Raw genomic sequence first — 27,011 nt, forward strand, 5'->3', positions numbered from 1 at the left:
TCCTAATAGGGCGAACTTCCAGAGAGTTCAGATATTAACTTGTGAGTCTCATTTCACTGTAGTTTTTACCTATTTGGGTTTTCCATGTACAAATACTTGTGTCATGTGGTGAATGTTTTTGTGGTTATGATCTTATTGTTGATTTGATTAACTATTTTTGATAAGGCATGATAACTAGAAGCATTGAGAAATGAAGCATTGGCATATGATAAAGAATTTAGATGTTTACAAGTTAAATGTTGTTTACTGTTAAGTTGTTGTAACAGTCAATCGGTATTCTTATGAGTATTGATCTTGATAGGGACATTTCATTGATAAGATTACTTTGTATATTTGAATTTGAGTTTGGGAAGTTTGTATCAGTTTTTATATTCACTAATTCACCCCCCCTCTCAGTAATCTACCAGATACTTATTCTTTCATCATACCATCAGCTGACATGGTGTAGCAAAGGTCATCGGTATTGGAGGCCGACACATCTTGGATCCGGCATCGGTAATTTTTTTTAATTCTTATTCATTTATGTTATTTGACTAACATATAATATGATATTGTACATATCTTTGTAAGCCGACATAAGGCATGAAAATTGTATAGGGTATATATAGGTCAGTTTGATAGATCATTTTGTAAAATGAAATATATGGATATGAGAATGAAGGATATGAACATGAAATGTAATATGATGTGAAATCATTCTGAGAGACTATGTATATGATAAATTCATTGTAAGGGTTATTCCAGTATTGAGGTTTAGGGTTTTAACCAGAACAGATAGAGCTTAAAGCAGAACTGTATTCTGGCATAAGGAGATGCTATATTAAGCAGTTCATACTTCTCTAGATTGTTATGTAGTCAGTGAGACTCCTATTATGATGAGAAGTGTGCTCTAGGTTGTAAGCCTTCCTACAAGTGCAGGCCCATCATATATTGCAATATCTCTTCATTGTTGGTATTTTGGTATGGTTTTGTCATTGATGTCAACACCTGCTAAATACACCTACTTTGGAGATCCAACAACATTCACCGACAATCAGTAAACTGTGCAAACAGTCACCGGTATATGGTTAACTGACAGGATATAATGTTCACCGGTACCTGCATTGACATGGAAGACACTTGGTAATATCAAAGACATCATGTGGACACTTTTCTTTGAAGTAATAATCATTAGCATATTCTTATTTGCATATTTGCTTTTACCGGCAAATAGGTCCAGGTTATCTAGGGTTACACCGACAGGGTTATCTTTTCCAGATTAGCATGGCACGCTATGGAGATGATTTATTATTGTTGTAAATACATTAAGCTGACATGTTCAATTGGTTATTGTATCAGATATTGTATTATTTGTAAAATGTTTTATTGTAATATCTTGTAGAGCCAACCTACTAAAATTGGTCTTAGGGTATGGTATAAATGTAAGATCTTATTTGTAAGATCAAGTGTGGAATGCGAAAAAGATTTAAGGAAGGTTATATGCGAGATCAAGCAAAGATATACACAAAGACATCATTTGAAGGTGAAGTTAGGTTTTTGCAAAAGCATATCAGCATTACACCGGTACTGAATCCAGCATATGAAGATGCTATTTTGTGCAGTACATTCTCATTGGATTTAACCATCCAACTGTAGTCAGTGTGACTCCCATCTGTGATTGAGCAATGAGCTCTAGGTTGTTGGCCTTTCTGCATGTGCAGACCCCTCTTGTACACTTACTATCTATAGTAGTATCATCTGATTGTGGGTAAGGTTTCCCACCATGGTTTTTCCCCTTATAGGGTTTCCACGTACAAATATTTGTGTTATGTGTTGTGGATGACCTTATGTTTATGTTTCATGCATTAATTCTTACCGGTATAGCAATTTTTTGTTAACACTGTTTACCAGCATACTTAACTATCTTACCGGTACTAAGCATTAAGTTGGTTAATAAGATTTTGGTTTGAATTTATTAGACAACTGATTCACCCCCCCCCCCCCCCCCCCCCCCCCCCTCTCAGTTGTCCCTGGGACCTACATTCATATGGCTAGTGAATTGATATTGTGGGTCACAAATCCCACCATGGTTTTTCCTCTTCGAGGTTTTCCACATATAAATATATGTGTTATGTTTCTCATTTATGTGTGTGGCTTATTGGTTGCATTACTTTTTTCAATTCTATTTATACCGGTATACCAGTTGGTGTATGAATGTTTTGTTAAGATTAAAATCTTCTATTTTAGTATAAAATTGATTCACCCCCCCTCTTAGTGTTATTGGTTTCCAACACTTGTACCATGATCTCTTATGTAATAGGATATTTTGATGTAAAGACTATGATCTTGTAATAGATTTATATGTTGTATTCATGTAGTTCTTGTTGTAAGAATATTTATTATATAGAGATGAGTTTGAGAACATGCATTAGGACTTGTAGTAGGTTAAGTTCTTGTCGAGATGTAAGGAATTATGGTTTTTATAGCTAGATATTCATTATGTATGTAAATCTAAAATGGAAAGGAAATAAAATGAATGAGTATTATATTTAGATTATCCTATGTGCATCTATGATTGTAGTGTAAGTGTTAAATGGACATGTTGGTATTAGGAAGTGTGTTCTTAATGGACTCCCTTAGAATGAAGACATGAATGAGTAGCTTGTGGGTTGTATGATTGCTTTTAATGGAAATGAATTAATGTGATGTATTATTATATGGATCATATTGTAAAAATGTGCATTATATATAGGATTGAGATCTTATGGTGGATTAAGTAATTGGGTGTTTAGACTAAGTTAACTCTTGTTATATCATTTGATTCTTATTTAGTAATGGCACGATGTCCTAACTGGGAAGTAGAATAGGATTTGTTTGTATAATCTTGCATATGTAAATGGAATAATATGGGTATTAGGAACATTTGAGTTGGTGCTTTAAAATCAACCTAGATAATTAATAGGGTTATAAAGATATGCATTGATAGTGTAGACACCTAAAATTAATTAAATTAATATGTAATTAATCATGTCACTATAGTCCAATAATTAATTTATCAAATAAATTAATTATTTACCATTATTCTAAAGTCAACCAAATCATTAATTCTACTAAATCCTTTTTAGTTAATTAATTTTAATTAATTATCCTAATCATGTGATTCCTACAAATAAATTTTCCTAATACCCACTTATCCTAATTAATTCTTCTAGAAACCCTCATAATCATGCTTAACAATATCCTTCGAGTTTATATTTCTCCACTCATGTCACAAGGAATTTTAAATTCCCCCAATCATGTCACAAGGAATTTTAAAGTCCCCCCACTTATGTCACAAGGAATTTTATATTTTCCCACTCATATCTCAAAATCCCACTTACTATTTCTCTCCAATTTTAAATCCCCCCATTCATGTCACAAGGAATTTTATAATCCTTTTTATTCCTTCAAGATATCCTTGATCCATGTCCACTACCTCAAACCAATCCTATCCCTTCATTATCAAATCAATCTCATCCCTCTATTGGCCTCCTCTAATCTATAAATTTGTGCCTCTTTTCCTCACAAAGGGACCATATTCTATAGCATTCTTATGATGCTCATTTCTCCTCTCATCCTCTTCTATCATCCATGCTACCTCTAGCAGTTCATTATTCTAGATTGTTGTCCATTTATCTTGAGATGGTTGTTGCCTCTCTGTAGTCAGTGAGACTCTTTTATAATGAGCAGTACACTCTAGGAAGTGTGCCTTCATGCATGTGCAGACCCCTCATTGTATCACATACTTTTTGCAGAAGTATCATTTGATTGTGGGTAGGCTTCCCACCATGGTTTTTCCCTCTTCGGGTTTTCCACATACAAATCATGTGGTATCCTTGCTTTGCATTGATTATCTGTTTAATTATTAAGTTGTATTGTTTACTAGTATTCGTTCCTACCGCCATCTGTTTTTATTTACCAGTACTTGATCTGTTTAAAGTTTATTAAGTGGATTAAATGTTATAATCTATTAACAACTGATTCACCCCCCCACTCTCAGTTATTCAATTATCCTAACACTTACTTGGAGAGAGAGAGAGAGAGAGAGAGAGAGAGAGAGAGAGGGAGGCGAGGGGGGAAGAGAGAGAGGGATATATATATATATGTGTGTGTGTGTGTGTGTGTGTGTGTGTGTGTGTGTGTGTGTGTGCGTGGTTTTATGTGTAGTTTGTATATCATGTCTTAAGGGGATGTGTTGTTGCATATGTGGTTTATATGTTTTATATGTTTAACTTTATATGTCCACATATATATAATTTAATCTTTTAAAAAAAACTAAAAATTTAAACCTTTTCTAATCAAACATATAACACTAAAACATTAAATCTATTTTTTTACTACATCAAATGAAACATCAACATATAGCATATAAACAATGTACAATTTTTTCTAACGTGAAAAATAAAACATATATGTACATTTTCAAATTATATATATAATGTGTGTGTACATATATATAATATGTGTATGTGTGTGTGTGTACATATACATAATATATATACATATATATGTACATATGTACAAATACACACACACATATAAATGTATGTATGTATGCATGTATGTATAGGTATATGTATATATGTATATGTATATATATATATGTATATATATACATATATATATATAGATATGTATATGTATATATATACATATATATATGTATATGTATATGTATATGTATATATATATGTATATGTATATGTATATATATACATACATACATACATACATACATATGTATGTATGTATGTATGTATGTATGTGTGTATGTATATGTATATGTATGTATATATGTATGTATATATATATATGTATGTATATATGTATGTATGTATGTATATATATATATATATAATGTGTATATATATATATATATGTATGTATGTATGTATGTACATACATACATACATACATACATATATATACATACATATATATAAATACATATACATACATACATACATACATATACATACATACATACATACATACATACATATATATATGTATGTATTTATATATATGTATGTATATATTGTATGTATATATATGTATATGTACACACACACACACGTGTGTGTGTGTGTGTGTGCCTATATATATATATGTATATATATTTACACACAATATACACACACACGCGTATGTATATATTATATGTGTTTGTGTGTGTGTGTTTGTACATATATATGTATATATTTGTATATATTTATCTACATATATATCCGTATATATGTATATATACATATATACCAGTATATATGTATATATAAAAATAACATAGCGTATTTAAAAACAAAAAAAAACAAATATACTGGGTGAACTTGTGAACCTACTTGGTTTAACAGTTCGTAGGTTCGCTTTTAGTCGCAGACAGTCCAGGGTGTCGCTCGCTGGAAATGACAATATTGTCATTTTCGATGACAACATTTTTATATAAAAAAACCCTTAAAAATCGGTTTCGAAAAAAACTGGTTCGATCGAACAAAATTAAATATAAATAAACTGTGAGATTTTGCCAAGATCAAGGGGTAATGGAAAGCACAAATAAGAAAGCCAAAATATATGATAGAAATAAACTGTATTCTATCAAGATGAAAATACTGATCAACTGGATCATCAATCGATCAATTGCATACAATGAATATGAGCCTCCTTATGTAGGCAAGGCTATATGGATATGTGAGCACACAAACATGACATGTGGCTCAATAAGAAACAAGGGTTGGTAGGAAATAGGTGTGGGTAGGTAGGAGAAACAATATAATATTCCAGATGAGGTGGATCACCCACTGAATGTGGAGTGTAACAACAAGATCACACCATAAAGGTGGAAATTCTCCTACACACACTATCCCAATGTGGCACAAACACCCAAGTGTCTCATACCTAAACTACTATGAAATGCATGTACCTAAGTAAACTTAAGTAAGGTGTAATAATATCCAAGGTGAATAATTATTTACACCAACATAAACAATAATAATTTTTTTTTTTTTTTGATAAAAGTGGATAGAACCACTGAACTATATTAAATTTAAAAAGTTTTTTATAGTGTCTGGTTCAAAAAGCACTTAAGGGAAAGAACCAGTAAGAAAACCCTTTAGTATTGCTTAAGTAACACAAGCCTATTCTACCCAATACCAAATGCCCATTGGCATAGTACATCAAAAAACCCATCCCAATTACATAAGCCGCATTAGATATAAAGGAAGCTACCAATAGAAGCATATAGAAGGAAGATTAAAGTATGATCACTGAAGGATGCATATCCATTGCTGCCAAAAAACACCAATCTAAACCACCTCGGTCTATGAAACACAATTCTCCAACCACTAGTTAGAATTATACCACATAACAGAAATGAAACCATAATCAGACACCCTATCAAAATAAACATTGTGATCAAGCATAGTAGAACCCACACCAAAGAAAAGCCACACCAAATAAGGAGGTTGATGAAGACTACAACTATGCCCTTCTTTACTTCAAATATTCCAAAACCGAGGAAGGGATCTCATCCACACTTACCTCCTGCATATTAGCATCACTATCAATGGCTAAGTTAGCCAAGAAATCTGCAATCTTATTCACTTCCCTATAATAGTGAGAAATCAAGAAGGAATCAAAAAAGTATAATTTTTGTAAAATATGATCAAGTATATATTGTAATTGCCAACAATTCGACTTCTTTTTCATGACACTGAGAATAATAACCATAGAATCACCCTCAATTATCAAGTCCTTAATTCCCAAAGATATAGCCATATCCAAACCAAAGGACAAAGCAAATAATTTTGCACAATTGTTAGACTTAAAACCAATCGCATGACAATGAGCCTGAATAAATCTTACCTTATGATCATAAATTACCATACCTGCCCCTGCCAGGCTAGGGTTCCCACGAGAAGCGCCATCAAAATTCAATTTAAAGTGCCCTTGCGGAGGAGGTTTCCAGAAAGAAAAATTTCTCTTACTTATAGCATTAGTCTTATTTAAAATAGATCCATGAGAAGGTAAGACTGATAACATTCTCCAAACTCGAGTTACCCTACCATCCCAATGAGAAAAATAGGTAAGGGTTTCCAAATTCTTATAGATAAAGGACAAAGTAACTTTAGAGATGGAAGATTCAATCCTCAATAAAACCTTAGCCAAGGAAGAACTTGTTTGTTTAAAAATCCTATTATTACGCTCTAACCAAATATTCCAAATCACAATAGATGGAGAAATAATCCAAAGACATGCATAGAAAGATGAGGCAAATAGGAGAGGCCAGGCTCTAAAGTGGGAAAGGAGATCCTTACCAATAACAAAGGATAGATTAAGCTTTTCAAACAACCACTGTCAACAAGCATAGGCAAAATCACAGTGAAGAAACAAGTGTGCAAAGGATTCTAAATTTTTATTACAAAAGACACAGGAAAATACTGCAGTAATACCCAACCTGTCCAACCTCATTCCTGTAAGGACCCTGTCCTGCACTGCTAACCAAGAAAAAGCACCAACCTTTGGGAGGCAAGCCATATGCCAAAATAGCTTGTATGGCCAAGTAGATAAATCTTTAGCAACTAAGAGAGAATTATAGCCATCCTTAATTGTGTACTTACCAGAGATATTCCTTGTCTAGATAAGCTCATCGTCAGCATTAGAAAGAATTATTACTCTCTCTGCCAACATCTTTTCATATTCCAATTTCACATTTTGATCAATATCTAAAAACTTAATTGATTTCCATTTTGCCACCTTAAGATTCCCACTATACTCAATTTCAAAATAATCAGCCACAAAGACACCCCAAAGGGAAGAAAGAGTGGAAATTAAAGGAGACCAATCCCTCGAGTTCACCAGAAGGGGATGTCCATTCCAAACTTCCTCCCAAAACCTGACCTTTCTACCATTATGTACAATCCATGAGAGATGAGGCAAAATCACTGATCTACATTTACATAGAAAATTCCAAATATCTGAACCAGACGGTAAATTAGAAACTTGAAAAACATATTCTCTTGGTCCATTATTTAAATATTTAGCAAACATAATCTGTGCCCAAAAGGAGAATGGTCTCTCATACAATTTCCAAACCAGCTTAGCACCTAAGGCTAAATTCTGACTTTCCAGACTCCTAATGCTTGTGCCCCCAAGGTTTTTAGGCAAACAAACTTTATCCCATGCTACCAGAGGGAGTTTCTTCTTACCATCTTTATTATTACTCCAAAGGAAGGACCTAAGAGTATCTTGCAAACTAACAAGAGCCTCTTTTAGAGACTACAAAACAGACACGAGATAAATAGGAATGACATTTAGGACAGACTTAATAAGAACAATCTTACTAGCCAAAGATAACCATCTATGATTCCAGGATAGGATCCTTCTAGAGATAGCTGAAATGATATTATCCCAAAACTCAACTCTATCTTGCTTAATGAAGAAAGGTATACCAAGATAAGAATAAGGAAGATTTCCAGATGCAAATCTCCAAAAAATCTTCAATCTATCCTGAACCAATTGTGAAGCATGAAGGAAAAAAATCTTTGACTTATCAACATTGACTGTCTGACCAGAAAAGGATGCATAATTCTGTATTATCCCCTTTATCACTCTTGCCTCACCCAAAGAGGCCTAACCAAATAACAAGGTATCATTTGCAAACAAGCAATGCGAAATGCTTTGTGGAACATTCTGAATCCTAATTCCCTTCCAAAGCCCTCCCAACTTAGCGGCTCTTATAGCCCAACTAAACGTTTTAGCTAGAAGAATAAATAAGAAAGGAGATAGGGGATCCCCTTGCCTCAAACCCCTAGAAGAGGATAAAAAATCACAAGGGGAGCCATTAATTAGAATTGAGAATCTTGCAGAAGAAATACAAGCACGAATCCATTTGACCCATGCCTTGGAAAAGCCCAATTTAAGTAGAACAACACACAATGCCCCTCATTCTACTCCATCATATGCTTTCATCATATCTAATTTGAGGATCATGGTCAGGATTCTCTGAGTAGAAATAGAATGCAGAACCTCATGTGCCACTATAGCTCCCTCTACTATCTCCCTTCCTAGAACAAAACCACCTTGTTCTAAAGAAATGATCTTAGGTAGAATTTTAGCCAACCTTAAAGAAATAGCCTTGGTAAAAATCTTGTACAAAGTATTACATAAAGCAATAGGGTGAAAATAAGCAAATGTTTTGGTAACCTCTTTTTTAGGAATAATTGCAATCATTGTATTATTAAGCTCTTTCAAAATAGACCTATTCCTTCTAGCTTCCTCAAGGGCCAATAAAACATCATTTCCCACAAAATCCTAGCATTTCTGAAAAAATAAAGGAGTAAAGCCATCCGGTCCTGGAGCCTTATCAGGGTTCATTGCAAAAACAACATTCTTAACTTCATCCAAAGAAAAAGGAGACATCAACATTTTATTATCTTCCAAAGATACCAAAGAAGGAATATTAGAAGAAATGTTATTATGAAGATCTCCATGCTCCGAAGACAATAGTGACTTAAAAAACCTAACTGCCTCTGAAGCAATATCCTCATGTTCTGTTAAAAGTCTACCATTTGGACACTCAATACAAAATCTTTCATCCAAAAAAGTGTAGCCCACTATTGTGGGTTCACCCAATTTTCTAATATGTTGTGATAGTTTCTTTTTCTCTATTTGAGGTCTCCATACTCACTTGAATGGGTTTTTTCTAGTGTTTTTCTATTGGTATTGTTAGATATTTTATACTGTAATTAGTCTTCAATAGCTCTTGATTATAGATCAGATGATGGTTCTTCATGTGTTCTTCATCCTAGTTTATTAATTATTTTGATAGATGCAATACTGCTTTCCATGGTCAACACTACTAAGTTAAAATAGATGAATGAGAATAATAGTTCAATGGAGGCAATAATTATTTTTCTAAATACCTATATATAAGTATATTTCCTCGGTCCTCTTTAATTGTAAATCTTGATAATGACTCGAAGTTGCAGGTTTTTGTGAGGTTTCCTTCCACTTTGCTACTTTGCCACTTCTCACCTTCTAAATGAACACTATTTGACTTGAAATAAATATTATCTGAATTCAAATATGCATTTAGAGAATCCAACTTGTCCTTCGTGGTGCCAATTTGTGGCTATGTTGAAATTGATCTCACTTTTTGCCCCTACTTTTGAGTGAAATACACTTAACAAAATGAAGCTCGTCAGTGAAATTATGAGTTTTGGCAAAGTTCAAATCTCATCTTGCCAACTTGACGATGCATATGTGGATGCACACATCGTAAGGGATGACCATTGACAAAGTCTTGTGTTATAGCTAAAGCTTTTGAAATACCTTAATGACCAAGTGAGAAGGTTAAAAGTGACTTGGTTATAGAAAGGGAAGCCCACGTGGATGTACACATGCATAGTAGATGATAAAAATGATTCTCAAAATGTCGGTGATGCTTCTCACACATCCCAATGACTCAATGATAGAGGAGGTTGCCTGACCATGACAGACACGTAGGATCCATGTCACCAAACAATGCAAACAAAAGAATGATGTTGGGGGATCATTGTAAGATATTTTTGACTCCCACGACCATCGATGATGACACATGGAATACCTATGTCCAGTTCCTACTTCTGACATTTGTCAAATAAAAAATACCTCTTAATATTCGTATTTGGGATAACAATTTATAAAACCCCTACATCCTTAATATATTCGCAATATATTGCTTTGGATTTTTTGGATATTAAACTCCCCTATATGAATGCACTTGATATAATATTACCTAGCAGGTGAAGCCCCCGTGAACTGAGAACACACCACAAAGAAGACCCCATTTCTCCTAGGATAATTTTCATATCACCTTCTTGGGCACTAGTTGTTATGGGCCCATGCCTCCAAAATAGGCATAAAGATGTGAACTCCCATGATTTTACAGATAAGTGCATGCTCTAAAAGATACAAAACATCATCATCAATAACCTCTACTCTAAAAGATACAAAACATCATCATCAATAACCTCTAAGTTGATCACCAGTTTCGGTCGATCCTTCTTTCCAAAGTCCATTGGGATTTGAACACAACCCTTGAGATAGGTTCTTCTAACTTTCTTATTCTATTTTAAAAAAACTTAGTCACAATTCTTCATTTTTTTAATTTTTAACTCCCCCCCACTCTTCTCTCTCTCTCTCTCTCTCTCTCTCTCTCTCTCTCTCTCTCTCTCTAGAGATAAAAATATTATTTATAAATTTAGTTTTCAACGTAATCAACTCATTATATAAAATACAATAAAGACATTTTCTTTTGATTTAGCTATGTTTTTGGCACGTTCTACTCTACCTTCCCTTGTCTTTCTCCTCTATTCTAATGTATAATCTTTGGTTCCTATAATACTTCAATCTTTATTATTTTTCATAGCTTCACACTATATACCATTATTTACCATTATTTATCAGCATCTCAATATTAAGAACTTTTTTTCTACTAAAATCTCTACTCTCACACTAAATTTTTTATTCTCATTTTCTATTTATATTCTACAAAAATCTTCTTTTCTTATTCAACATGGGGATGATAATTGTTCTAGGGGGCTCATCTCTTTGTGGTGCTTTTTGAGCTTTAAGAATGTGTCATTGTGATTCACCATTTATTGATATGTTTTTATTACTAAAATTTTATGTATTATATTCTTCTCTATTGATATTTTCTTAAAATAATTTCAAATTTTTCATGGTATATTCTAGATTTCCCAAAAATTTATCCAACATTTCATTTTATTTTTCAATATCATCCTCTAGAAATTGAAAGTTCTTATTAACCCTTCTCTTTATGAATCATTGTCCCTACTAATTTTAGTACTTAGTTCAAATATTTTAGATGAAAATATGGGATTACCAAAACTTCAAACCCTTCTAAAATTCTATCTTTAACACAACGACTTTGGATTTATAATTAATTCCCTAGTTAGAAAATCATTAATTGACTAAAAACTCATATTTTAAATCCCTAACTAACCACTCTTGTTGCTATTCCTCTCCTATCTTAATTTATTCTTCATACTCTTTTAGTTGTTTATGCATCCATGTTATATTTTAATTTGGTAAGTCATTAAGGAACTAATGAACATTTTTTTTTTCAATCATAATAATGATAATTATAAAAAATAATTAAATGAAAAATAGATTATTAAATTATTTTTTTAAATATTAAATTATAATTTAAAATTTATATTTTTGATGAAATTGGTTTTAGAAAATGTGAAAAATTATTTTTAGAAAGATGAAAAATTATATTATGAAAGGGCCTATCTGTTTTCTTTTGCTTTTTACAGAAAAATGCCGTTGATGAAGGGACCGTTGATTTCTGTATATATATAGAGGCAACCTTAGATAATTTCTACACAGTTCAATATCAGTTTGTGTGTCTAATGCCTGAAAACTGTGGGGCACAGCTTGAAATGTTTTTCTTTGTTTTGCAGGTCAAATGCTTATGCTGAAGTTTTGGGTCGGCGTGTGGTTTGAAATTACCCTGATTGTTTGTTCAGTTGTTTTAATTTTCTTTATTTGGTGATATTACTCATTTTCTTACTTTTTTTCTTTGAATTTTCCATGCACCCCCAATTGTTTAGTTCATGTGTTGCTCAACATTGATTTATAGTGTAATTAGTGATGATAGATTTATGATATGATTAATGATTTTTAATTTGTAATAGATTATATTGGTGTACTCTTTTTCGTAAGGAAGGGGTTGAGGTTTTGTACACTGCATATTTTCTGTAATTTCATTCAAAATTGATTTTATTCTTGAAGATGAAACCCTCATATTGTGGCTGAGATGTTCTTATCTACGGTCTAAAGTAGCTTTGTCTACAAAACACCTTACCTTTCTCTCACCCGTATTTTTATTGCTGCACGAAATCTGTGAAAGTATAACCTGCTTCTAAGTTAGAAAATATTAATGTTAACCTACATCTAGAAAGATTAATTGTGAAGATATTACTTCCAACAACCTTTTTGTTTACATTGTTTTCTTCTCCTCAGAGCTTTGGTAATTTCGTGTCTGCTCTGTTGAAGTATGTTGCTTTGGTAACCTAGCTAATTGAGGTTATGATGGGTCGGTTATGATCTACTTTTGGCATTGAGCTTATTTACTCTGCTAATTGTTCTTAAAATAAATTAATGAAGTTGTCTTTTCTTTCAGGACAATAATAAATTACTATACTATGAAGTTGTCCTTTCTTTCAGGACAATAATAAATTACTATGAAGTTCATATTCGTGGCTGTTAGATTTTATGAGTGTTTATTTTTTTGACTGCATCTTCATTTAGTATTTACTGTATTGTGTAATATAGGTGACTCTGTAATGCTTTGGGTAAATTCTTACAATTATAATTACTCTGAATTCTGATGTTTTGAGTTTTGAGTCCCATTTGCTTTGAATTGTTATTGAAGGATTTTCCTTACAATCATAATTACTCTGTTTCTGACTTGGGTTTTGGGTTTTTGTTGTTCTGGGATCCGAATTCTGGTGTTTTGAGTTTTTGAGTCTCATTTGCTTTGAATTGTTATTGAAGGATTTTGTTTTCAGCCCTAAGAGGCTGGTAAGTTGTGGGTTGAGCTTTTAAGTACTCTAGTACCTCATCAGTTGATAGTGAAAAAGGATTTTATAGGGCCTCAAGGCCAAAGTAGTCTACTGTGACTGGCATATATTGTAGTTACTGCCCTGCATCTAGGAAATAGTACCTCATCAGTTGAAACTAAAAAATGATTTAATAGGGCCTCAAGCTGTGGTCCAACTCTAAACTTTAAGTGTTCTACTGTGGCTGGCACATGTTGTAGTTAGTGCCCTACATTTAGGAAATATCCCTTCACAAGTAGGATGGACTTGGAGAGTTTCTGAAGGGAAATGAGCTTATTGATTAGTCAGATTGATATTAAGTTTGGAAGTAAGACTTACAAAATTTCAATGTTATTATAGAATTTAGAGTATGATAGAATTTCTTTATAAGATGTTATTTAGCCTGCAAAGTCTAGATTGAATTGTTTATATTGAGCATGCTTAGATCATTTTGTTATTGAACTAGTTGGCAACATTTTTGGAAATATAAGATGTTAATTAATTGCATGGTCTTCTGGGGTCCCCTGCTGAACTAAAAAATTCTTGAAGAGAAAATAAAGAAAATAATACACAATCATATCCAGAAACAACTTATTGATTTAAAATAAAGAAAATTTATTGTTATTTCTGGTGGTCAATGGATTTTCTCAAAGCTATCTAGTGCTTTTGATTCTCTTTGAGTTTTGTTATTAGCTGTGTTGAATCTTTGTTATTAGCTGCTTGAATGTGATGTATTTGTAAACTAATTTTTTTTAAAGCTACGTAATACATTTGGTAGTTGATGGTGTAGTTGATGGTTTTGTACCTTTATCCATTAGTTTTGCTTTGAACTTTGTGATAGTATGTAATTGGATGGGTTAATATTTGTGAAATCGATTTTTGTCACAGTTGTGTTGAATCTTTGTGCATCTTTGTTTTCAGCTGCTTGAAGGTGCTATATCTGTAAACTATTTCTTTTTTTTTTTTTTTTCAAAGTAGCATTCTATGAAGCACACCATTCTATGAAAAACCTGGTTTCACAGATTAAAAATTCGTGTCAGAGATATTATTTTGCAGCTGATGGTTTTGTACCTTTATCCATATTCTTTGGTTTGAACTTTGTGATATTAGTAAAATTGAAGGGTGTGTAATTGGATGGGGTTTCACTCAAAGGTATTAAATTAAAATGTATATATATATATAGAGGGTCCACTTCTAGGTAAATTTGTATATTGATGAACTCTTTAAGAATATTTGATTATTTTCTTTTTTGTTTTGACTTTTTTACAACTTCGTCTTCAGGTGTGTGCACTTTGTTGTCCTCGTCATAATCAGACTTTGATGGGTCACTTGCTGCAAGTGTGTTTGCTTTCTTGTGCCCATCTCTTTTTTGAGCTATGTGTTGTCTGTCTCAGTGCTAGGATCTATTCCCGAGTGGGGGGAACCATGGGGGCCCACCCGCCAAGTACAATTGGGTGTGGGGAAATGGCAAGTTCCCTGATGAACCGTGGGAATAAAAAGTTCGTTGCGACTTCACGAAGCTTTGGTATTGGGCAGTGTAATCAGTCTTTAGAATGCATCGGCCATGGAAATATAGGTTACCAAATACAAGTAGTATAATGCAGAAATTATTTGATATATGATTTCTAAGTAAATAGTCGTGAATGCAGATTCCAGACCATCAAGAAAGGAATAGCAAATAAAAGTCATTTTTAACTAGTTCAATGTTTGAACAAATTGATATTAAAAGTTTGAGTATTATTTTTAAGTTGCATAAAGTCTAATGTATAAATAGTTTTTTAAGTCTTCATAAGTGTTAATGTTATAGCTAGGTCAGATCCCTTCTTGGGCCGATCAACTCTTTTTTAACTAGTTCAATGTTTGAACAAATTGATATTAAAAGTTGAGTATTATTTTTTAGTTGCATAAAGTCTAATGGACAAATAGTTTTTTAAGTCCTTATAAGTGTTGATGTTATAGCTAGGTTGGATCACTTCTTGGACCGACCTAGCACGTCTATGTGACTAATTGGCTTTCAGCCTTAGTCATGCCTTATATGGAATTTGTAACTTGTAACGTGTAGCATTATATTATTATTGTTATTTCTATAAGGAAGACCTATTGTGAATAGGTCCCTGTCTGACATGTTATAATAAGTGTCTACCTCCTATATAAAGGAGATGAATTGTCAATCAAGAACACATAATTAACGAATACAATCATACACAACAAATACATTCTCCTTCAACAAGATTAGCGAATACCATCTATAGTCAGCGAATATCTCCTAAGGACAACGAATTTACTTCTATGCATAGCGAACTACATTCCAAGGTCAGCGAACCCGAATCAAGGTGCAGTGAATAACCTTATAGAGACACCAAACTGCTTTTGGAGACAACAAACTTCCTTGTCACAGCGAACACCTTCTCTTGATCTCCAAATAAATTGTATTGTAGATAAGTTCCTTCATTATTGTGTATGCCCTAGTTTGGAGACATATTACTTGATCTCCAAATAAATGTATTGTAGATAAGCTCCTTCATTATTGTGTATGCCCTAGTTTGGAGACATATTACTATTGTGCATAGCCTACTAGTTCTAAATGCTTCAAGTGTTGAAGCCAAATTGTAAAGATACTAACTGATTATTGCATAATAAGATCTAAGATTTATAGTTGGGTTTTTCACCTCTAAGCGGGAGGTTTTCCTAGGGTATCACTATGTTATGTGTGCTTTATGTTTTTACTTTCAGTGTGATTACTAAAATTAACATGGTATCATAGCTTGGTTCGAGTTAAGTGTAATCAGATTGACAGTAATTATTTATCTTCATTCCACCCTTATCACTTCTTCAAGATGGTGCATAGTCTTAGGGTTGATGATAGATTGGATGGTGCTTCCAGTTTCACGTCATGGAGATTACGAATTATGCTTGCTTTGAATGGAAGTGATCTTGTAGACTTTGTGGATAGAAAATCCATCGAGCTTGAGACAAAAGAAGAAAAGATTAAATGGAGAAAGAAAGACATTCAATATCAAAAGATAGTGGTTGATTCTGTGAAGGATCATATTGTTCTCATCATCTCCAAGATGAAGACATCAAGTGATATGTTCAAAACCATGGAGGAGATGTACAAAATCAACAACACTAGTCATTCTCTAGCCTTGAAGCAACAACTTCATCACATCAAGATGGCAAAAGGAGAATCAATCATGGCATACTTCATGAGGATTTCTGATTTGAGAGATCAACTCTCTTCTATCGGAAATGTTGTTGATGACAAAGACTTGACCATGTTAGCCCTCAATGGTCTTCCGACATCTTGGGAGTCTTACATTCAAGGAATTAGTGCAAGGGCAGAACTTCCCATGTTTGATCATTTGAGGGCATATTGCATACAAGAAGAATCAAGATTGTTCGCAACAGGAGTTAGCAAAAACACTCACAGAGAAGAGAATCATGTTATTACTACCCAGTCCATCAAGAAGAAAGGAGGCTATTGGAAGAAGAACAATTTCAAGAGAAATAGAGACCAATGGTTTGATCCATCTCGTGATTCAAAGAAGAAGGATCTTTCACGCATCAAATGTTTCAGGTGTGACAAGTTCGTTCATTATGTTAGAGACTGCTTATCCCAGCCAAAGCAACAAAGAGAAAACATAAATGAAGTTTCAAATCAGAATGATGTTGAAGACATCCTCTTCATCTTTGCCTTGTCAAGAAATGTTCCTACAGATAGTCATACATGGTTGATTGATAGTGGAGCATCTAGACACATCACCGACTACTAAGAGCATCTTTTAGACTTGGTGGAGAAGGGGTCCAACCTACACATGATCATTGGAGATGATGCACGCTATTTTGTAAGAGGTTTTGGTACTATTTCCCTCAACTTAGATTCTAGAATTTCTCTTCACCTTAGTGATATATTGTTTGTGATGGGAATCAAGAGGAACCTTATCTCCATATCAGTATTGGAAGATAAAGGTTATCAGATTGCATTTTCTGAGGGAAGAGCTCTTGCATGGCCTAAGAAGTCCAACATCAAATCAGCTCATGTCATTGGGAATCAGTATGAGAACCTATATAAGCTTTCAGCTCATCCAATTCAAGGTCTCATTCATGAAGCACCTGAGTCAAGCGAGCTATGACTTATAAGACCTAGACATCTTCATTTTCATGCCCTTCCTACTGTAGAGAAAATGGTTAAAGGTATGCCTAAACTTAGTCATATTCGTGATGATACATGTAAATTTTGTGCTATGGGTAAAAATACTAAGAGTCTATTTCATCAAAGTGAAAGTAGGTCTAAAGAGAAATTAGCTCTTGTGCATTCTAATTTATGTGGACCTATGTCTGTTGCTTCTCCAAGTGGATACTTGCATTATGTAATCTTCATAGATGACCACTCTAGGAAAACGTGAATTTACTTTCTAAAGTCAAAAGAATATGATGAAGTCCTAGGTAGATTCAAAGAATTTAAGGCCTTAGCTAAAAATCTATCTGGGAAAAGAATTAAAGTTTTAGGTCTGACAATGGAGGTGAATACACCTCAGCTAGTTTTCATGATTTTTGTATTGAAGAAGGAATCAAGAGGGAGTTTTGTGTTCCCTACAACTCTCAACAAAATGGGGTTACAGAAAGAAAGAACAGATCTATAGTTGAGGCTACAAAAGCTATGATTCATGATCAAGACCTACAGACTTTTATTTGAGATGAAGCATCTAGAACAATTGTATACACTCATAACAGATTCCCTCACCATGCATTGAAGGATATGACTCCATAAGAAGCATTTTTAGGGATCAAACCTGACATCAGCCTCCTAAGGATCTTTGGAAGTCCAGTATATACTCATGTACACGAAGAGAAGAGAACCAAGTTGGGACCTTTTGGAAAGACAAGAATTCTTGTGGGTTACAACGAAACCTCCAAAGCATTCAGAATCTACATTCCAGGTCAGAAGTATATTGAGGTTAGTGCAGATGTTACTTTTGAAGAAGATATTGCATTCAAAAAGTCCAAAGGTTCAAGTGTGGAGATTGACAATGAAGTTCGTCATAAACCTCAAAACTTGGATATTGATCATGATACTAAGATTCAGAGGGAATCTATAGAATTTGAAGAGCATGATGATCCAATTGAGCCTGTGGATCCTACTAATGGGCCTAGAGATATTACTGTGAGCAAGAAGAGACCCATTTAGGCAAGAAACACTGTACAGGAGGCAAAAAAAATTGCAGCTCCAAGTGGCACATTCAAAGAAAGTAAGAGACCTCGAAAGTTCTCCAACTATGTTGCATTGATGTGCAACATAATTGGGTCTGAACCTTGAAGCATTGAAGAGTCCATGAACCAACAAGCATGGAAGAATGCTATGGATGAAGAATATCAGTCTATCATCAAGAATGATGTTTGGGATATTATGCTTAGACCCAAAGGTAAGTCAGTTGTATCTTCCAAATGGTTGTTTAAAATTAAACATGCTATTGATGGAAGTATTGAGAAATACAAAGCTAGATTTGTGGATTGTGACTTCTCTCAAAAGGAAAGCATATATTATGAGGAAACCTTTGCCCCTGTGGCTTCATATACTTCTATCAGGACTATTATTGCTATAGCCAAAGCTAAGGGATGGATGTAAAGAAAATTTTTATTAATGGAGTTATTGACGAAGAGATTTATATAGAGCAACTTGAAGGCTTCATGATCCATGAGAGAGAGTCGCATGTATGCAGATTGAAGAAAGCATTATATGACCTTAAGCAGGCTCCCCGTGCTTGGTATGAAAGAATTGACAAGTACTTGGTAAGCTTAGGTTTCTATAAGAATGATGCTGATCCAAATCTTTACTTCAAGGTATTAATGGTGAGATGTTAATTCTGGTTTTATATGTTGATGATTTATTTATGACTGGAGAAGATCATCTCATTCTTAGATGTAAGAAAGAACCGATTTCAAAATTTGAAATGAAAGATCTAGGTCTCATACATTTCTTTCTAGGGTTAGAAGTAAGGTACATACCTAATGAGATTATTCTAAGTCAAAGAAAATATACCATTGATATTTTGAAGAGGTTTGGAATGTTAGATTGTAAACCTATGTCTACTTCTATGGAATCTAACTTGAAGAAGTTGAGTGAATCTACAACTAGTTCAAATCTTGTGGATCCTACTAAGTATCAGTAGTTGATTGGATCCTTGATTTATCTAGTTAACACTGGACTTGATATTTGCTATGCAATGAGTGATCTCGACCAATTTATGTGTGAACCTAGATAGATTTATCTAGTTGCAGCCAAGCATATCTTGAGATACTTGTGTGGCACAATTGGATATGGATTGAAGTACTCTCCCAACATAGTACTAAACTTGGAAGGTTATTCTGGTTCTGATTGGGCAGGAAGTGTCACTAATCATAAGAGCACTTTTGGAATTTTCTTTAGGTTGGGATCCACTATGATTTCCAGGTGTAGCAGGAAACAGTCTTCAGTGGCATTGAGTATTGCAAAAGCAAAATACATTGCAACATGTGTGGAAGCTAGAGAAGTAGTGTGGCTTCAAAAATTCCTTGTAGGTCCTAAGGTCCATCTAGTAAAAGAATATCCTAATTTTCTCAACTCCAAATTATGTCCCCATGGTACTAATAAATGCATTGTTGCAAAAAGTTTTAATCTAATTTGATATAATGGTATTGAGAGTGATATTTTGTGTAATATATATTGTACCACCAAAATAATATTTCCAACACATATAGATAAGGTATTTAATTCTAACTAAGGTGCCATTTTACTTCCCATTCATATTAAAACTTATAGGATTGATTTTTAAGAGAAAATTGAAATTAAATTATTGGAAAAATGAAGAAATAGGTAGAGAGAAACTTAACATTGAATAGGGAATCTCTCAACCTTAGATGTCAGCATCTAGCATGGACTACGATGCACCACACTATCATCCTTACACAATAGAACTTAAATAAAATAATTGAATAATCAACTAACCATGCCACATACTCACAAGTCATGATGACAATGAAGACATGGCAAACTTGCTAGGACTGATAACAAGAACTTGATGGGAAACCGAGACCTAAAGTGCAGGAAGGGAACCAATGACATCTTTGAACCACATATTGCCATTGGAAAGAGGCACACTCACACCTGTCAAGCCAGGGGAGCTCACACTCGATTGCCTGAGAGGAATTGATGCCTTAGTACCCGCAACCCTGCAACCACAAATAAATACATGTTCATATATATATATGTATATAACAGACAAGTGGAGGAATGTCGCAATGACACATCCCACTCGCAATGAGTGATGTGACATTGATTCCCCCACACATATAGTCAGACAATATTCATACAATGAGTGATGCATCTTGTACATAAATCAAAATTGGGGGTTAGTATGTCTATCTCATCATAAACAATAATCAATGAAATCTATCCATCTATGCATCAACACGAAATAAATGCATATAGCAATGAAACATCATCATGATATCTAAATCACATAAGGTCACAATGAAGCATGAGAAAAATCAATATTATCAGAAGTCACAAAGCATACAATATCTATCAACGATCATCAATGAGCACATATGAAAGCCAAAATACATCTATGCATCATGTGAATCGAAACAAGTCTATCATATCCATCACACAAAAATAAATGTCTAATCGAGTCTATCAAAATGGAATAAGAGCATGCTGAAGTGTGGGCATTACCGTCATGGTTTCCAATATTAGCTTGTGGAATTTACAAGAGCACTAACATGCCCTACTCTCTGGGATTTTATGGGAGATTAATTGTCCGAGGGAAAGGGTTGACCAGCCGAAGGGTGATTCGAAATTCCTCAAGGACCATGAAAGGTGAATCAAAGCTTTGGAGGATGATTGTTTGAAACTCAAATAGAGTTTGATTGTGGTGGTGGTGGTTAGCAAGGCGGCTATGGATAACACTAACAAAGGTCTCCGCAAGTTGAATGCGCAGGACAAAGTCTTGCATGCCATTTCCCAAGGTAATTCCCCTTTGAGCAGCATGAAGATGGTGAAGAAGGCCAAGGCAACAGATGGAGGGACAAACAAGATTCTTAGGGTGTCTTTGAAGAGCATATATGAGGATGAGGAGGACATTGAGGAGCCCCACCCAGGTCCTGTGACAAGGCTTTGTAGCAAAGACAAGGGTCATACCCCTGTTGATAGTGTCAATAAGAAAGTTATGTTGATTAACAAAGAGGTCATTATGAAGAATGAGAAAGTAGGCAGGCTTTTGTAAAAAAAAATTGTAGTTTTGTTTTGTCTGTCATTCAGGCTTCGTTGCCCTGTTCTACTTGGACTGGTTGGTGTCTTTTTTTTGCGGCAAGGTTCTGGTTGTTTTTGTTCTTTCTTGTTTTCTGTTAACTCTGGGTTTCTAGCCCTTGTAAAACTATTTTTCCCCTTTAATCAAAACAATACACTTAGAGAAAAGAAAAATATGAAAGATTACAAGCCAATACAAAAGCATGTTACATAACAAACTTGACTTTGTCTATGATAATTGTATTAGTAAGTTTGACATGAATCATTTGACAAATCAATAATATTTAATTAAAACACATAATTTAGTATTTGATTCAAGACTTATAAGGCAACAAGAATTACACATGAAGTCTTAAAAATATTTCCTATAAGCTATCAATAAAAAGAATAAAGTCAATTGTTTACATACAATTGTTTCATTTGTGGACATGTGATTTTCGTAAGATATTCTTTAAAATGGACATGGAAATAAATGGCATTTAACATGTGCATGCAAATTTTGTCATTACAATTATAAAATAAAAATGATATTAAAAAATATATAGATAAAGATATTTTTTTTATTGATCAAAGAATTTGCGTCAGTTTGTTACAAAGTAACTCTATAATATCATTTAAGATGTTTGTTTGTTTAAATACTTATTTGCAATTAGTCATTATGCTAATTATTATTTATTTTGACATTCTCTTCAATTTATTATTATTTATTTTGATATTTTCTTCAATTTTTAAAGTGGGAATAATTGTAATTAGAAGCCAGGTCCTTTTGATATTTAGCAAGTCTAACATTTTTTTTTGATCCCTAGGGTTAGACAACTTAGTCTCAATAGCCACTTTAGACAACTCAAGTTGTGGTTTCAACTCTTGATTTGCTTTAGTGTGGATCAAGGTCTATTGCACATCACTCTAGAGGTTATAGAAATGCTTTCTCTATAAAGAGCTACGTTAAGAATTCCTGAACAAAATTCTGGATTCTTTTCAGTAATGAAAATAAATAAAAAGTTTGACAAATTTTTAAATTTTTAAAATGATTATAAACTATCATCGAATTTAACAATTTTAATTATTTTGAAATAATAAAATAATTACAAATTAAATATGAAATAATTTAACCATCATTAATATTACAAATTTTTTTCAATTTTGAAGTGGTAGAAAATGCGTATAACTTGATCTTAAGATCTTTTGAGAGACTTAAATTTTAAAATTTTAAAATAATGATATGTATAATTTGACCCTAAAACCTCACTTAATTTGACAACATTTCAAATCTTTATAATAAATTCAATATATTTTCTGAACAAGAATCAAGAAAGTAATAAAAAGACAGTTTCACATTCATAAACAAAGAAAGCAAAAATAAGATACAGATACATATAAAGAATTACAAAAGCTTCAATCTACGAGCTAAGAGAAGCTAAGAGGAACTGAACTCTTGATAACAACCAGTTCGCTAAAAAAACAATCTTGCATGGAAAACGAGAAAAAAACTTCTCCAAATTAGATCAATTTTTTTTAACCAATTACATACAGATTATTGTGCCACCACCGTTGTGAAGCCCGTACGCGTGCATGTCTTCACTTCAATCGTTTGGAAATTTTATATATCACAGCTTTTTTAGAAGCAATTTCATTTTTGTGCAGCTACAGGAGCAGAGAATAGCAAAGATCAGAATGAATGAGCATACTCAATCTCCTCAGTTACCGCATCATTCCAAAACAGCATTTGTGGTAACGGTTGAGTTTGAGCATGACCCAATAAACTAAAGAAAAAAGATTTGGCGGCAGCTACAACAATGAATGTTGCATGCAAGAACGTAACTGATATTCAGGCAGGGATGTATTGGCAAGCACTATTAGGCGCACTTATCTGTTTTGGCGCAACGTAACTGATATAATAAATTTGTTTATTTTTCATTCAGATTTTGCTTCTTAATCTCTACAAATCTGACTCTTGTTCTTTTGGTTTTTTTCTTTATAGCAGAGAAATGTTTCGAGGAGGAGCAAGTGCCCAACAAGTGGATGTCTCAGCCCAGCAACCACCAGAAATCTTTACGAAGAGGTGAGTTCAATATTCTACCAGAGTTGAGTTTTATATTCTACCACTGGAATTTTATAATTTATAGGTAAGCTCTTCCCCAGCTTCTATATCACGGCATGCGTACAGACCCAGCCGGTATATTTTAGGATCTATGGTCTCTGTGTAAACCCTATTATAAATTGATTTATAATATTCAAAGGCATTAGTCCATTTGTATTCATGATCTTAAATCCATAATATTATCAATGCCCATGCACTCTCCTCTCTCCCTTCATTTATATCCACTTTGATTGTGCAATCTACAACATTCTGCATTAACTCTATTATCGGTGAGCTACACTTACAATCTGTTTCAGTATGCTTTCCCTCTGTTTCAGAGATTTTTGACATTGTAAGAAGATTATTTTTCATTAAATCAATACAAACGTAGAGGAGATCAAATTCTTAGCATTCTAAGAAAGATTATTTTCTTGTGGGATCCAATTTTTTTAATAAAATTTAAAAGAGCAAGAAATCGTATGAATATGAAATTAGTAACAGTTTGTAAAAATTGAAACTGGGAAAAAGTATTTAGAGAAAGTGTTTTATTTTTATTTAATATTAGAATATATTATCATAGATTTTAGAAATTAATTAAAAATCATTAATTTTTATATCAGTTTGTTTTCTTTAGTAAATAGTTTTTGAATCTTTTCAAAATCATTTCACTTTTAATCAAAGACTAATTCATAAAATGTTATAATTTTAAAGTTCATTTACTTAGATCATGTTTTAGTTTGGTTGACTTACAGACATGCAGTTTTGATCTCATATAAATGAACTCTAAAGTTAAAGCATCTTATGAATTAGGTTTTCAAAATGATTTTGAGAGGATCTAAAAACTATTTACAAAAGGTAACAAACTCTCAAAAAAAAATGAATATTAATTAATTAAGCCGAGAGGCTTCTACAATGGCAGCAAATTTATGCGTTAACATTTGAGGGTTTTCAATTAATTTGACGGTCACAGAGAGAGACTTGACATTGATTACACAGCTTCACAACTTCAACGTCTTTTTTACTATAAAGTACATAGGACAACCAGAAATGAAATGAGACCATCAAATCCTATTATTACATCAAATTTTAATGTGAAGAATGCCCTACCATTGATATCAAATTTGTACATTAGAAAATCTATATGTCTTCACAATCATACTGTAAATAATTTTCTGATTTTTATCAGATGAGATTTTTATCTTTGATCACTGAACTGGATAATATTAAGAATATAGTCTATTGCACTTATATGGCAGGCTATCATTTGTGTTACATCATATATATATCGAAACTTTCATTATTGTGACAAACAACAAATTGTAGTTCATGTAAAGATATTCCTGCAAAACATAGTTAGATAATTCACATGTATTTCTCTCTGTTTCATATATCCACATAAAAAAACTTATTACAAACTAAACCCGCATAATTTATGCCCCAGCCTTTGTTATGTAGGAAGCATCCAACTTCCCAGCCAATCAAAGACGTTCTCACTTAATTTATATTATTATATTATATAGTGTTGTTGGCAATTGATTCTAGGGCTCATTTGTTGCATAGTTGAAATCATATAGTAAAGTTAATTTGGATGACTAATGTGGTACATGAAATCATATATTGCAATGATCATTCAGTGGTTTATTTATTTATTTTTTATGTTCATCATTTGGTTCATATGATAAACATCTGGTGTCATAAATAATATAATGGTTTTTTAATCAGTTTTGAAGCTTTAGACATAAAAAACATAATGGTTTTTTTAATAAGTTTTGAAACTGGGTTGAAATTATGCAAATGAGGAATAAAAAATAATTTAGTTATATATTAATATTTAAATGTTGGTTAAAATAGATTTTATAAATTTAAAGGGGTGAGGTTTAATTTGTTATGATTTAAATAAGATTATGATTAGGTATTAATTAGGTTTAAGGTTCAGTAAAATTTGAATTATCAATATGGTTAGAGTTAACAACCATTTCATTTTTTAAAATTAAAAAAAAAAGCATAAAACATAATAAGTCTATTCTTAATTCTAAAATCAACACTAACATTATAAAAGATTATACTTATTTTAATTATTGTTATTTTCTTATTATATTATATCAAGATTTTAGTCTTTATACTTAGTTCAAGATTTAAACCCCATACCATAACCCTAATCATAAAAAAGAATTTTAGGCACTTTTTAGATAGTTCAAATTAAAAAAATAAAATAATTATTAATGGAAAATAAAAAAATTATTAATGGACTATTGGCAATCTAATCAAATTAATTGTCAATCAAAATAGTATTCTACTTACAATTTGAATTAATTTTCAATTAATAGAAATCTTAATTGTAACCCTAACCTGAGTTCTAACTAAAACTAATTTTAACCCTTGATACGAACACTAATATGTAAAAGTCCATAATGTTTAAGAAAGTAAAAAGAGAAATGTAATAATGGGGTTCAAAATTTAAACCACATACCTAATCTCAAGTATTATCATAGACTTAGTTGAAACCCCATACCATAACACTAATCATAAAAATAAAACAGGAAGAATTTTAGGTACTTTTTAGATAGTTCAAATTAAGAAAATAAAATAAAATAAAAAAATTATTAATGGAAAATAAAAAAATTATTAATGGACTATTGACGATCTAATCAAATTAATTGTCAATCAAAATAGTATTCTACTTACAATTTGAATTAATTTTCAATTAATAGTAATCTTAATTGTAACCCTAACCGGAGTTCTAACTAAAACTAATTTTAACCCTCGATACTAACACTAATATGTAAAAGTCCATAATGTTTATGAAAGTAAAAAGAGAAATGTAATAATGGGGTTCAAAATTGAAACCCCATACCATAACCCTAATCATAAAACAAGAAGAATTTTAGGCACTTGTTAGATAGTTCAAATTAAAAAAATAAAATAATTATTAATGGAAAATAAAAAAATTATTAATGGACTATTGACAATCTAATCAAATTAATTGTCAATCAAAATAGTATTCTACTTACAATTTGAATTA

The sequence above is a fragment of the Cryptomeria japonica genome, chromosome 1 (genome assembly GCF_030272615.1).
Source record: "Cryptomeria japonica chromosome 1, Sugi_1.0, whole genome shotgun sequence".
NCBI lineage: Eukaryota > Viridiplantae > Streptophyta > Pinopsida > Cupressales > Cupressaceae > Cryptomeria > Cryptomeria japonica.